Raw genomic sequence first — 14,997 nt, 5'->3', positions numbered from 1 at the left:
CATGCTAAGAGCTTTTTCTGGATAGCGTTTAATTTTCATGACAACCCAGTGAGTTAGGTAGTATTATTCCCTTTTCACAGACAAGAAAACAGAGGTACCATGTTTTGGTCTAAGTCACGCATATTAAGTGTGGTGTTGGAATATCAATGCAGGCAGTCTGACCTCAGAGCATTTTTTGTTCCAGGTGAGATCAGGTTAGAAAGAGCACATACGGTGGACTTCAAGGAACGGTGGACTTCAAGGAGACAAAGTTGCTAGTGTGCTCTGCACTGTCTGAGGAGTTGTGTTGAGGGACAGAAAGAAGGGCCATGTTCTTGCTGAGTGTATGTGAGCACCAGCAGGAGAGTCCCAGTGGGGCACTCCCCTCTCTTTGTTTGCCATCATCCAAAGAATCCCCTCCCCCCATGAGCAGACACACCAGAAGCTGGCTGTGCCCCAGGCATGACTCTGGTCAGGAAGAGAGGATCTTTTGTGAGCTGCTGGCCTGGTCTCTGTTAATGCCAATTAGCGTTCCTCCCTGCTTGGAGCTGCAGGGCCAGCAGGCTTCTGTGATCCTGGTGGCTAAAGGTTTTGGCCTAGAAATGCTCAGGATGTGGGACAGAAGTCAGAGTCTGAGGGAGGGACTGTATCATTGAATGGAGAGGAAATGGGTTTTCACAGAGGCTCATGGGGCCCAGCAGCCATGAGGGCAGGGCAGTCTGGACCAGATTAAGAAGAAGAGAAGGTGACATCTAGGACAGCCTTCACCCCATCCCCACCAATCTCACCGTCCAGGCTATGACTTGGGAAACTGGTTCTCTAGAGAGGAGGAGAAGGTCAACAGTGTGCTCTGCATTCCTAGGCTTATGGGGGACTCTGGGGGTCTCCAGGAGCTTGGCTATCTAGAGTTATACACACCCTGCACGACGTTAAAGCAAGCCCAGAATGTTGGCCTCAGATTCTACCTACCATCGTCTTGTTTGCTTTGTGAGGGCTGCATCCAGTGTCACTGCAGAGCAGGTGGCCACAGATGATGCCCGGAAGCCAGTGAGTGTTCATCCCTTCACTGCCCTCTGGCTCTAGCTCCACCTGGTTGCCCAGATGCTCTCCAGTGACTGACCCAGGTTTACCTAAGGAATAGTTTTCGAACCCTACCCTGCAGATTCAAGAAAATCATTTCACCTTCCAAGCACAGAGCTTGTCTTACTCTTTCCTCTGCCCTAGTGGGGGTCTTTCTGAGCAGCACATGAAGGGACAGGGACAGTGTCTACAGTAAAAAGGTGCTCAGGCCAGATTTCCCATCTTTGAAATGTTAGCTCCTCTCCTCTTCCTGGCAGTCTCCACTTTTTTCTTAGTGGCTTCTCCATACTCCCATGACAACTACCACTTCTGGTTGGTAGAAATGGACAGTTTCAAAGTGAGAGAGGAGGCCTGTCATGTAATAGAAGCCTTCTATTTGCTTCTCAAGCTCCAGGCTCAGCCCTTCTCTGTCCCTGCAGTTTGAAAGAACTATCATTTCTTCCAGTGCCAAAAGAAAGAGCTCACTATCTCTCCACCCTCCCTGGTGAGGGCAGGCACAGTGGCCCCTCTTCCTTGCTGAGTGGCTCCTCATTACTGCATGGTCTGTCCCTTAGGAGACTTTTGGTGTCAGGGCTCAGGGCCTGGGAGGGAGCTTTGCGAGGCTTTCTCTCTACCCCTTGGCCACCCGCCCCCACCCTGTCATTGGTGGCTGACAGGAGCTGCTTTGCCAACAAAGGTATCACTGAAGCTTTCTGCCAGCTTGTCACTTACCTCTCCCAGGGAAGGAATGGGTGGAGGGACCAGTCATTCAGCTTGACCCTGTTCTTCCAGCAGGTGCTGCTGCCTGCCACAGCTTCTGAGGGAAGAGAGGAGCCCTGCCAGGGACTGTGCCCATGTTCTCAGGGCTTGAGGTACACAGTTAGCATATCTCTGCCTACCCTCAGCCCCTTGAAGCCCAGGTCACAGGACTCTGGAGAAATTACTCCCTGCACCTGGCAGGAAGAGACTGAACTACCTGGTGCCATTAGAAACTGGAGATCCTTAGACTGACATTGGTAGCTTTGGTATCTGGATCTCCCCACAATACTCCAGCTACTAGCATGGGATCCTCCCCTTAAATTGGTGCCATGAATGGGCCCCTGGGCCTTTACACATGCTATTTCCTCTCTTCTCTCTTCATTATGTCTAAAGCCTACCCACACAGGAGAGCCAAGCTCAACCTTCACCTCCGCCAAGGAGACTCCCTTGATTACTCTAGCCCACGGAGCTTCTTCCTCTGAGCCTTCATAGCTCACAAAATAGAATGAAATACTATACCATCTCTCATCATATATTAGTCTTGTTTTTCCAATTAGTCTGTCAGTCTCTTGAGGACAGGAGACCATTGGTGACCCTTTTTTGCCTCTCCCAGTGCACTTAGAGAAGGGTTGGATTTTTTTGGAACTCAGCCATTATTGGTTGACTAATTAGAACTTGCTGGACTGTGTTCAAGGCCTGGATTTGTATGGGTAAATAGTTTTCATGTATCTGTGTATATGCTTGATTTATATATCTGTACACGTATGTACAGTATGCCCTTAAGCATGTGAATATGATTAACATATTTATACTGTGTGTATAAATGGTTTAATTCATTCAACAAGCATTTATTGAGACCTTGTCACAACTGGGCACTGTCCCAGGTGCTAGACTTACAATGGTAAGTAAAAGGAATAGACTGCCCAGCCCCTCAGAGCTGGGAAGAGAGACCATTAAAGAAGCAATAGCAATAATATGAGCTAAGTGTTGTGATGGGGGAGCACATGACAGGAGTGCTTACGTTACCCAGTCTAGGGAGAAGGTCAAGGAAGGACTCACAGAAAAAAGAAAACTTGGCGGGGGTGGGGGGGCACCAGGCTATCTCAGTGGAACATATGACTCTTAATCTCAGGGTTGTGGGTTAGAGCCCCATGTTAGGTGCAGAGATTACTTAAAAGTAAAATCTTTAAAAAGGAAAAGGAAATATTTGGCTAAGAGTCTGTTTATGATTGAATTGTGTCCCCCCCCCAAAAGATATATTCAAGTCCTAATCCCCAGTTCCTGTGAACGTGGCCTTATTTGGGAACAGTCTTTGTTGACATCATCAAGTTAAGATGAGGTCACACTGGCTGGGCCCTAATTTCAAAGACTAGTGTTGTTATAAGAAGAGAGAAATTTGGACACATACATGGGAAGAGGGCCATGTGACTATAGAGGCAGAGATTGGGATGATGTGTCTACAAGCGAAGGGATGTCAAGAGTTGCAACCACCAGAAGTGAAGAGAGTCATGGAACAGATTTTCTCTCTGAGCCCCCGAAAGGAATCAATCCTTCTGACACCCTGATTTTGGACTTCTGGACTCCAGAACTGTTGAGAAACTAAATTTTCATTGTTATAAGGCACCCAGTTTGTGGCACTTTGTTATGGCAGGCCTAGGAAAGCCCTAATACAGAGGCTTACTAGGCTAACTAGAGATCTGCCAGATGAGGAAAAGGACGGAAGAGTGACTCTGTCACAGTGAACAGACTACAGAGAGAACATGGCAGAGAGAAATAGAAAGTTGAATAGAGCTGAAATAGTCTCTAGGAGGTGGAAATGGAAGTTACATGTTAGAACATGAACGTGTGTTTGCATGACGTGACTGCGTGTATGTGAACAGTTTGTGTATTCATGTATATGCTTTTTGGAGTTTTGCATGTTTCATCTTGTTTTTATGATTTGTGTGTTTCTGCATGCTCTTGCATAGTTTGTGTGTGTCTTGAACTGTGTGTGTGTGCTTTACATGCCAGTGCACATATGTGGTCTCCAGGTGTGCATTCTACCCAAAGCAGTGGGTTTGTGCCCAATCTCAGGAAGTTTTGAAGCCAGGCAGAGCCCAGTTTCCTTGTCCACATGCTTGTTGCTCACTGTAGATGGAAAAACCCTGGTCAGACTGTGGAATGACTCAGGTAAATAAACACTGGGAGCTCAGAGCTCACCTGTCCTGGTTCAAGAAGATCCTGAGTTGCCTTGGTGGGCAGGAGGCATGTGTGGACAGAAGTGCAGAGTCCTCAAGTTTGAAAGCTGGAAGTGTCCTTGGAGATGATGCAGATTCCTCTTGCCCCTAAGCCCAGCCCCCCTGACACTGCTCCCAGGGAGTCCCCAAAACTCAGCCAATAAAAGGGTACCCAGCAACTTAGCCAAATCCCCACCTCCCTGGAAAATATCTTCTTAGGGGAACCCCAAGCCCTGAACAAGGATTGTTACTGAGGGGAGGAATCAGAGGACAGGCCACCCTTATACCAGGCCTTCCTGATAAGATATGCAATATATATGTGTGTGTGTGTGTGTGTGTGTGTGTGTGTGTGTATATATTGTGTGTGTGTATATATATATATATATATATATATATATATATATATATAGTGTATTGTATATATATATATATATATACACACACACATCTTCCGGGGGAGAGGGTGCCTGGCTTTCATCATGGCCAGAGGGTCTGTGACCCAGGAAATTGGAGAACCAATTCTCTAGTCTAGGCTGACATTGAGGGAGTGAGTGTGTGCATGGTATGTGCAGGTGTGTGCAAGCATGCGGAACTCTCAACCTGCTTCCTCTCCGAGAATATGGTTGGATCAGGATGTCAAGTGCAGCCCCGGGCCCTGCCAGCTGCTGCCATGGTCAGATTGCAGGGGGGGCTGTCCTTGACAGGACTGGTGGAACAGACGGAGCCAGTGTTAAGGACAGGATGGGAGGGGTGGAGGCTGGTGCTTTCTGGGGGAAGCTTGTAATCTAAGCTACCTGAGTCACCAACCCTCACATGTTCACATTCAGAATGAAGCCTTGAAGATGGCAGCAGGATGGTGGTGTGGGTGGGAATGGGAGGAAAGGGTACCCAGGGAGAGCTGTGAAGGTTCTGTTGAAGGAATTGGAGCTGTTCAGAACCTCAGTCAGGACCCTCTGGGTTCCTCCAGTTTTAGCTTTCTCTGCCTGTTTCCAGCCTGCCCTATGTTAATGCCTCTGGGTATGGTGGAGATGCTGAGAATAGTGGGCCTATGTGTGAAATTGAGGATATCATTGGGGGACTTATTGGAGCTACACGAGCTTCTGAGAAGCTGGATGGGCAGAAGGAGGGCCTCTCATGGATAATGAAGTATGCTGATCTCTAAAAGAGGGAGATCTCCCAAGGCTCAGGGCTGGGAGTGGAGTGGAGGCATGGTGGAGGCCTCCTGGCATCAGGTTCAGCTGGTAGGAAGGGAGGGCGGATGCACCTGTGGCTTGGGTTATGTTTTTTTTCTCCTCCTTGCCTCACACCCTGGGCTGATTCAACCTGGGCCTTGCTACTTGAAGGGAAAAATTCTTCTTCTGCCCTCAACGTCCTCCAGTGGGACTAAGGATTAAATTTACGTGAGACACATTAATGGGAGAAAAAAACCCAAACTTTTATTATGTGTGCAGGAAGGCCCAGTAATGAATTTGAGACATAAAGTTTTTGTACTTAAAAAAAAAACTTTAATGTTTATTTTTTGAGAGAGAGAGAGTCAGAGCCAGAGCCAGAGCCAGAGCCAGAGCCAGAGAGAGACAGAGTGCAAGTGGGGTAGGGGCAGAGAGAGAGACAGAGACAGACACACAGAAACCGAAGCAGGCTCCAGGCTCTGCTGTCAGCACAGAGCTCAACACGGGGCCTGAACCCACGGACCTCAAGATCATGACCTGAGCAGAAGTTGAACACTTAACAGACTGAGCCACCCAGGCGCCCTTGGTTTTTATTCTTTTCAGACAAAGAGACAATAAATTTGTGAGGAATTGACAGGACAAAGAACATTTAACTTTGGGAGCTTAACTTTGGCCCCCACACATCCCTGCCCAACCAACTCCCTCTTGTGGGCTTCCCAAACATTCCTGAATTGGAGACTTACCTGAGGCTATTCTCTGAGACCTCTCCCACGTTCTTTTCCTCTGCTGCCCCACTATCTTCCTGTGCCTGCCTGTAGCCACTGTCACGACCCCCACTCTGCTGTCCCCACCCTCCCAACCTCTACTGTTGCTGACAGGCCTCACTGTTAATACTGTGTCGAGAACCCTCTGGCTCCCAGACATGATGGCTCCCTTGCTCCTTCTCCTCCTTCTAAAGAACTTTCCACAAGCAATTAATTAACCTCATCACATCCTTTCTGTGGAGCCCAGTGTAGGGAGGGAGGGAAGGAAGAGAAGCGCCCTGTCTCTTGAAGACAGTCAGGGGGACAAGTGGCTACACAGGCAACTGCTGGGGGATTCTCTCAGTGCTGCCACTCCCTCCCCACTTTGGAGTTGGATGCAGTGTGAGCCCAGCTCCAGTAAGGAGAGGGGGTCACCCCTTCTGCTCTCAGCCCTGGCTTAATCTCCAACTGCCTGACAAAGCCCTTTATCGTTTGCTCCCTCCAGTTGCTCCCACAAGTTGCTTTTTCTCATTCCTTCTCAGGCAACTACTGGAGTCAAAAATTAGGCACAAAGGGGTGGGGGGATTGCAGATGAGTGTAAAGGAACATCCTCAGGTGGCACTGGTGACCTTTCTCCTGGATGCTGTGCCTGCCCTACTGGTGCAGTGAATGACATGGAGATGCAGAAGTTCTGCATGCAAATGTGCCCAGGCATCCTGGCCACTCCACTGGCAGCATGTGGCCCCTGGAGCATGTGCAGTCTCATCTCGTCACCTAAGGGGTGGGACCCCACTAAGCTCTGGATGCACATAGTGTGTACAGCCGCACAGAGATTGGGCCTGGGCTAGGGCTCAGAGGAAAGACAGAGTGGGAGAGACACAAGGTGGGACATTAATTGTGCACCTACTGACACCAGGTCCTGAACTAGACATATGTGCATGTTAGCTCATGTCATCCTCTGACTCCCTGGGAAGTTCTTAAAGAAACTAAAGTTTAATAATGCAGGAACTTGGCCCAAGATCACACAGTGAATAGGTTGTGAAACCAGAACTCAACCAAGACTTTTCTTATCTGAGCAGGACTTAAAAATGTAAATCATATAGTCCTGTACCCTTTCTAAATCACTCCCATGGCTTCCTGGTGCCTTCTGCATGAAATCCTTCTGCTTTCCATCACTGGCATGACCTGCACCTCTGACCTCACCCCCGCCCACCGTGTGCTCACTCTCCTCTCAAAGCTCTTACACTTGTTGATCCCCTGTTTGGAACACTTACCCTCCAAATCTTCATGGGGTGGCTCTTTCTTATTCTTCAGGTCAGATACCACCTTCCTTCATTGAGAGGCCTTCCCTGACTACTCAGGCAACTGTGGCCTTCCTCAGTCCCTCTCTGTCCCTTCATCTCACTTTCTTTTCTTTAGAGCACAGAGCATCTGAAGTTATTTATATGTTAACTTGCTCCATGTATGTTACCCACTAGAACGGAAGCTCCTTCCTTTCACCATTGTATCCCCAGGGCCTGGTGCTTAGTAAGTGCTCAATAAATGTTTGATGGACAAATGACCTCAGAAAAGCTTTCCTGGGCCACAAGGAGGCAGCTAGAGGAGGAAGGGGACCCACTAGGAAGAGAACTTGGCCACTGGGCTGTAAACTATGATACTGGGTTGCAGACTGATCCCTAAGGCTCTCTCCATAGAAGAGAGTCCACCTGTTTGTCCATGAGATGACCTGGCTGCATTTCTCATAGGAAGTATGTGTAAACACAATTTTCTCAAACTTTGCACGAAGCCAGGTGGAAGAGACAAGGCTGCCTGCCATCTCTGGACCAGAGCTGGGTACCCTTAAGCTCCCTGCATGCTCCCAGCCTTTCCCGATCTTGGCCTAGGTTCAGGGCTGCTCAGGAGCCCACCCAGTCACCCCAGGGGGTTGTGGCAGGCATTGCCTGGTGGGAAGGGAGAGACTGCTGCTCAAAGAACCTGATCTTTTGCATTTGCTGACATTCTTGGATTTGGCATTTACAACCTCAGGGTTTTATTCCAAAGAGGCCTTTTGCATTTGATGTAAATATTATGGTGATGAGAAGCGACACGGAGAATACCCTGTAGGAAATGTAATTCCACCCCCACCAGGCTGGGAGCCTCTCCCTGCTGCTGCTTTGGGTTGTTATTCAGGGGATTGATTCCTCCCAGTTCTTGGGCTAACCCAGAAGTGGAGTGCCCCCTCCACTCACAGGCAGCAGGGTCTGGGAGTAGCGCATTAGTTATTTTTCCAATTTGTGGAGGCACTTTCATCCATCAATGTGGAAAGCAATCGGGGCAAGGCTGGAGCTGGTTCATGTTGCAGCCATTCTCTGGGTAGAGGAATGGCCCCTTCTGGAGGAGGCTGGGGCAGTCCTCAGCCTCAGAGGGGTGGGGTTGGGGGATCCAAGCCAGTAATGGGCACTATAGTTCCCCAAAGTCAGCTGTTCTCTCAGTCACTTCCTCAGTAAGTGTCAGTCACCACACTTCTCCCAACAGGGTTTAGTCTTGGATCTATGTGCCTTTCTACTCTCTATAGCATTGAAGACTCCCTCCAGCTGCAGTGGCCCTTGGTGCCATATTCCTACTTTCTTCCCAAACTCCTGGGGAAATGACATTTATAATCCTCATGTACAGTCATAGTGGTGAGCTAGGATCGGAGGGCTGTCCCCAAATGGCTTGCAAGGTGGAAGAACGAGATGACATTTCTACACTGACGTCTCTCTGATAGGCTGTATGGCCAGGGACAAGTGATTGAATCTCTCTGAGCTTTGGTTGCCACACCCTTCAAATGAGGAAAATTATATCTATGATGTAGACCCAAAGAGAGAGTGCACATAAGGGGCCCTGCCCAGTGCTTGACATGAAGTGAATGCTCAGGAAATGTGGGCAGTTATTATTAGGTACAGAGGTGGTTGTGAGGAATAGTATGGGCCAGGGGCCAGCTGCCAGCCTAGAAGTCCAGAGTTTACAGCTATGAACCTTATATCTATTGTGAACAGTCACTCAATAAACATCAGTTATTTGGATGTGTAATGAGTGCTTTTATCATCATCGGTAAGCCAGTGTAACCTAGAGCTCAGATTCTGGAGTCAGAGAAACAGAGTTCAAATCCCAGCCTGGCCTCTGAATATGGTAATTTTCAAAGTTTTGTTTTCTTCACATATAGAAGGGAATACTAACAGAAGCATGCCAAATGCGAAGACTGTGGTATAGCGTTTGGCATATAGCAAGCCCTTGATGAACCTGCAGTGTGGTGCAATGTGGAAGACTCCAGATTTAAGATCAGAAGGCCTGGGTTTAATGTATTTCCATCTCCTATTTACTGTCTTACCTTGGGCAAAGCACTTCACCCTGAAGTCTCTCTTTTCCCAACCTAAGGAAAAGGGATGTCACTTGGTTTTAGATTGCCATAAAAAAAGCCTTAATGTTTGCCATAAGAAGGATGCTCCACATCTGTATGGTGAGTGAATGAATGAATGAATGATGTGGAAGATTTTAGGATTTGGATTCAGAGAACTTGGATTGGCATCCCAGGTTTATCACTTACTTTCAGTGTGGTTTGGGACATATTACTTCACCGCATTGAAGTAAAAGGAAGGAAAAATTCTTCCTCTGCCCTCAAGGTCTTCCAGCTGGACTAAGGATTAAATTTACATGAGACTCATTAACAGGAAGAAAAATGAAAACTCTTATTACATGTGCAGGGAGGCCAAATAATGAATTTAAGACCTAAAGAAATGACCGAGGCAGGCAGTTTTTTATACTTTTCAGACAAAGAGACAATACATTTGTGAGGAGTTGATAGGAAAAAGAAAACTCCAATTTGGGAGCTTCAATTAGTAAAGAATTCTCGTCAGAATTTAGGCTGGGCTAGTAAATTGGAATAAGTTACAAGGGTTGTTTATGTAGTCTTCTCAGCTCTAAATTTCTCATCTCTGGTGGTAAGGATGTTTCTCTACCTCTACCGAGAGGGTACCTTTCACATGGGATATATATTTCTTGATTTCAGGGAGACAGAGGAGGGTCTGAGTGTCCTTCCTGCACTGACTATCTTGTAAGTAACTTTTATTTTGAATAGTTAGTATGCCAAAATAGCACATTTGGGGCAGCCTGCCTTTGGTCTACAGAACCTTGGGTTCTTTCAGTGTAAAACAAGATAATAGCTAACCCCCAGCATTATTGCAGAATAGACAGTTAATACTAAAATGCCTCATAAACCATAAGCGTTGTGCTCACTCTAGTTTAATATTACTTGGTGCAGAGCCCTAGGTAAGGAACTATAAGGGCTCCAAAGAGATGTGAAACCATTGGGCCTAGCCCTAGAAGAGCTGGCATACATTTGGAGAAAGGAGGCACAAGGCAGGTGCAGAACTACACAGAGAGTTCAGCACATTCATTGATTGCACACATATTTACAGAGTCCTAGGCATGCTGTTATAGGTCTGTTGAAGGTTTTTGGTTAGGCCTGATGGAGAGCCTTGAAGGTCAGAGTAAGGCCCCTGGCTTGACTGTTCTGTGATAGAGGTCTCAGAAAGCTTATGTGCCATCTGTGCTCCTGAGTTCCCCTGTGAGGCAGGCCCCTGGCTCGCTGAGTCAATTTCCTCAGTCGCTCTCTGAGGGAGCAATGAGCAGAGTCCATTGTAGGGATAGCATTTGAATCAACTATTCAGTAGGTGCCCCCCACAAAGGTCAGTGGCCTATCTGGCCACTGCAGCTGGTGGCCACAAAAGACCTGCCGAGAATCCGATATAATGGAGCGGCAAAGGCTCTAGCCGCTCTTCCCCAGGAGCGTGAGGGTGAGTTGCAAGGTGATTTCACTACTGTCGCATTCTCCCTTTAGACACAGGCTGTCCTCGAGGGCAAAAATAGCAGCTTCAGAGGCAGGAGAGTGTTGTGACATCATCCCCAGGTTCAGCCAGCAAACCCCTCTCCAGACAGCTGATCCTGCTTGCCCCGTTGGAGACCAGAGCCAAGGTCCTAGGGAATGATTTTGGTGGCTCTAGGCCCCTCCCAGCCCACTGGCTCCAGTTCTGGGCTCTGTTTATAAACAGAAATCCCTTAACGTGGTTTTTTACCTGGGTGGAGAGAAGTGCACTCAGCAGCCCTCTGTGGCTGGGCACATGCCCACCTCCAGGTCCCCAGGGCTAAGCATAGCAGACCTGCAGGGGCCTATAGTCTCTCTGGGCCAGAAGCACACAGGCTGGGCTGGAGACACTGAGGATGGCACCCAGCCTAGAGGCTGAGCTGAGGGGGAGGACATTCTGTAGTCCCTGGGAGGTAAGATGGAGGAAGGAGGAAGGGGGGGTTGTCCAGAGAGAATAGAGGAGTTTGTGCATTGTGCACAGTGTGTGTGTGTGTGTGTGTGTGTGTGTGTGTATGCACACTGCAGCTGAAGATGGCAGGAGTGGGAACTCCATAGTCTCTACTGATTAGAAGGGTTTTGAAATTGATAAATTACTTTGTATTGGGGCAAAATGATTTGACCAGATTTCAAATGTTTCAGAGAAGGGAAGCTTCTCTTGGGCCAACTATTGATTACGTTTAATAGAGCTGGGACTTTCTCGCTTAAAAACAACAAAATAAACATCTGAGAGAAGACACTAATTCACCTCTTTCTTCCTTCCCTCTCTCCCTTCTCTCTAAGAACAGAAAAGGACCCAAACAAGGTTGGGGTGAGGCTGGGGGCAGTGGTGATGTCAGAGCCATGGAGTTACTCTGGGGCAGATTGATGGTGGGGGGCTCAGGAGAACAGGGGACCCTGAGTTGGTCCCATTCCTCACAGATTGATTTTTGCCAACAGACACTGTCGGAGTCTTTGATAAATCACTAACCCAAGTGATGAATGCCCTGAGGCTGGGTGGGATGGGGGAAAGGATGCTGGTCTGGGAGGGAGTTCTAGAGGACAGGGGTGAGGATGGAGGGCTGGTGAGCAGAGAGAGCCAACTGACTTAAAGCTGAGTTCTAGAAATTCTGGAAGATACTCCCAGATTACTAATCCTGGCTTTATCTCTCAACAGGATTTGATCACAATCATTAACTCAACAGCACTTCAAAATTCATTTTTGTTCCGTCTCTCATCTGTCTCTTGCTGTCTGTCTCACTGTCTGCCCCTTTATCTGGCTTCCAAATGGACTCTGATGGTTTTCTCCCAGCAGAGGATTCCCTAGGGCCTGCTGGAAAATGGAAAGGAGTGTGGGGAAAGCTGGTAGCAAGTAGGTGGTTGGCAGTGGGCAGTAAGAGGAGAGGGGTGAGGCAGCCTCTTGAAATATGTAGAGGTGAGGGCCCTGGGGCCAGTAGAGAGAGGGAGGGGCTGGGGGAATGAAGATATGAAATTGCAGAGCAGCTCTGGCCAGAGAGAAGCCAGTTCCAGATGTCTTATTTCTCATGGAAGAAAAGATCAGTCATGTGGTTTTCTCATCCCTCTCCCCAAAGCAGTGAGAGCAGATGCCTGCCTTGACTGGCCTGAAGAATAGCAGGAAGTGTGGAGAGGAAGAGACACCAACCCAGAGCCACATAACTGATCTCTCATCATGGCCAGAGACTGCCTTGTAGACAGCCCAGCTTGCAGACCATGAATCTGAATTAGTTCTGGATATGTGACTTGTCCTCACTTACCTTCTGGTTCCTCACCTATAAAATGGGATAATAGAACAGATTTTCATGAGGTTTATATTAATTAAGATGACATGTACAAAATGCTTAGAACAGGACCTGGCCCATAGTGAGCATTCAGTAAATGTTATCTGGGAACGTTCTTCTTCTCCCCAATAGCAGTGCGGCAGAGTCTGAAGTCATGGAAACTCAAAATGTGTCAGCCACACTGGAGTCAAAGAGGGAGGGAGCTCCTGGCTTTACCTGAGGGTGGGGCAGTCTCCCCAAATTACTGATCCAAAGGCCAAGCCTGTTCTACATCCTGTCCCTACTGTCAGTGCTGATGTGCCATGGGCTGAGTCTCCACTGCTCTGTAAAGGCAACTGAAACTTAGTCCTTGAGATGCCTGCCAGGCTCCTAGGTGGCCGGCCGGCTTCTGCCCACACTCGTTGGGCTTGGCTCCTCCTTACCCCACCATCCAGGCTGCTGCTCCCAGGCTCCAAGCCCTGGCTCTGTCCGTGGTGCTAACACACAGCCCAGACTTGCCCACAATGCACAACTTCCCACCTCAACCATCCGCTCTTGTCCCCCAACTTTAACATCTCTGATGATCTCCCCAGTCACCAGGAATGAATTCTGAGCTCACGTTCTGGACCGCTGCCAGGAAGAAGGAAGCGGCGTTAGTATAAAGAATCACACAAAAGGCCGCAGGTAATTATGTCTCTTTTAAGCTGCTAACAGGATTGGCCGTTTGATAAATGGGAGGATTTGAGGCTGTTTTGTCACTGACAAGCTGTTGTAAGATCATATTGGAAGCTGAAGACAGTTTATCTTCATGTGTGTGGGGAAGAGAGGGGAATTCTCCGTGGATTTTACACCCTCTTCAAATTAATGTGATTTCATAGGCCGTCCTGTGCACGGGAGTGAGTGATCTTTATGACTCACCCCATGATTAGATTACCTGGCTCAGCAGCCACCTCCACCCCTCTGAGTGCCCTCTCCTTCCCTAGGCCACTCCCTGCTCCCATTGCTCAGGCTCTCCCTCCACCTCCAGCTCCCCTCTGACCTCCTGTAGCCCTGGTCTCAGGGCCAGCTGCTGAGCAAGCCCACAGCTCAATTACTGCTGGCTAGCCTGAGAGGCAGAAGGATCTGGTTTCTTCCATTTCTCTGGAGGGAGCAGAAGAGCAGGAGGTGGGATGGGAAGAGGGAGGCAATAGGAGAGGGAGGGAGGGAAGCAGAGGAGGAGAGAATGAAGGAGACAAAGAGGGAGTCTTACCAGAGAAACAGAGCCAAGCCAAGGTAAAGAGAAGAAAGACAAGAGGAAAGGGAAAAAAAAAAGTAGCAAAAGGAGAGGAAAGGTTTTTTTCTTTCATTTTAAGAATGCTGTTCTCCACAAGAACTAAGATGGCCTCCTTCCCTAAACCCCTGAATTAAGCAGGTCCCCTGGGCACTTTCTTTGATAGCTATGTTTTATCATCTTCAGAGCAATTACCACTATTATTTTGTTTATTTATTTATTTACTTTTAAAATATTTGTCCTCACCCCTAAATTAGAAGACCCATAGGGCAGGATTCATGGCTGCTATGTTCTTCTCAGGACCCCAGCACCTAGCACCTAGTAGGTCTTTGCTAAATATTATTGACTGTGTGAGGTGAAAGGTCTGAAGGGCCAGGGCTGGCTTGTCCCTCCTGGCAGGGATCCAGGATGGGATTGCCAAGGATTTCATCCCTGGCTGGATTTGAGGAGACATTAATGGGGAAGGGAATGCTTCATTAGTTCTTTGGACAGAATTAGGTATCCTCCAAAAGAAAGCTTTTCAAAATGTGGTCCGTGATTCATTGCATCAGAGCCCCCTGGCAACATGCATCTTCACAAGTACTCCACATGATCTGATGCCGTGGGTCTGAAGTTCACACTTTGAGAAACACTATTCTGGGGAATGGGTGAACTGAAGGCTCCTGCTCCAGGGAGGTCTCAGCAGAGCCAGGGATCTAGGCTGCTGCTGCTGCTGCTGCTGCTGCTGCTGTGTGTGTGTGTGTGTGTGTGTGTGCGCACGCGCGCACATGCACATGTGGTTGTTGCACTACCTGCAAGGGGAATGAAGAAGCTAAGTTCCATTATTTCCAGGAAGTTGCCACCTCATTCTACATACACACTGGGAGCTACTTCTTTGAGAGCCCCCAAGTTTAAAGGAAAAGCTCCCTTTCCTTTGGGGAGCCTACTGGGGACAATTCCCCCACCTGACCCAGGATCCTAGAGGAAGAGGAAGACAGCAACAGATGTGAGGAGGAGAAGGACCCCTCCCTGCCCCATGCTCAGGGGCCTCTGCTCCCTAACCCGTTGATGTTTCTTCAGCTGGTAAGTCATGCTTCATTTCCCAAGCAAACTGAGCAGACCACCCTCAAGCTCCAGGCCAGGCTCCCTGCCTCTTCATGAGACCTCTCCTAGACTTGTCAGCAATG

The 14,997-nt window shown here is 48.4% G+C and overlaps 1 long non-coding RNA gene across 1 annotated transcript in view; it reads left to right on the top strand.

Annotated features, from left to right (window-relative positions):
* Positions 1-14,997, top strand: part of LOC131514070 (uncharacterized) — a 104,368-nt gene that overhangs the window by 29,978 nt on the left and 59,393 nt on the right. The window contains exons 3-5 of the long non-coding RNA XR_009262922.1: positions 9,953-9,997; positions 13,155-13,245; positions 14,663-14,893. This is a non-coding gene — a long non-coding RNA (uncharacterized LOC131514070). The remainder of the gene's footprint in view (positions 1-9,952; positions 9,998-13,154; positions 13,246-14,662; positions 14,894-14,997) is intronic.

This window comes from Neofelis nebulosa, chromosome 1 (assembly GCF_028018385.1).
Source record: "Neofelis nebulosa isolate mNeoNeb1 chromosome 1, mNeoNeb1.pri, whole genome shotgun sequence".
Classification (NCBI taxonomy): domain Eukaryota; kingdom Metazoa; phylum Chordata; class Mammalia; order Carnivora; family Felidae; genus Neofelis; species Neofelis nebulosa.
Note: the sequence above shows the minus strand (reverse complement) of the source record. Positions and strands in the feature narration are given on the sequence as shown.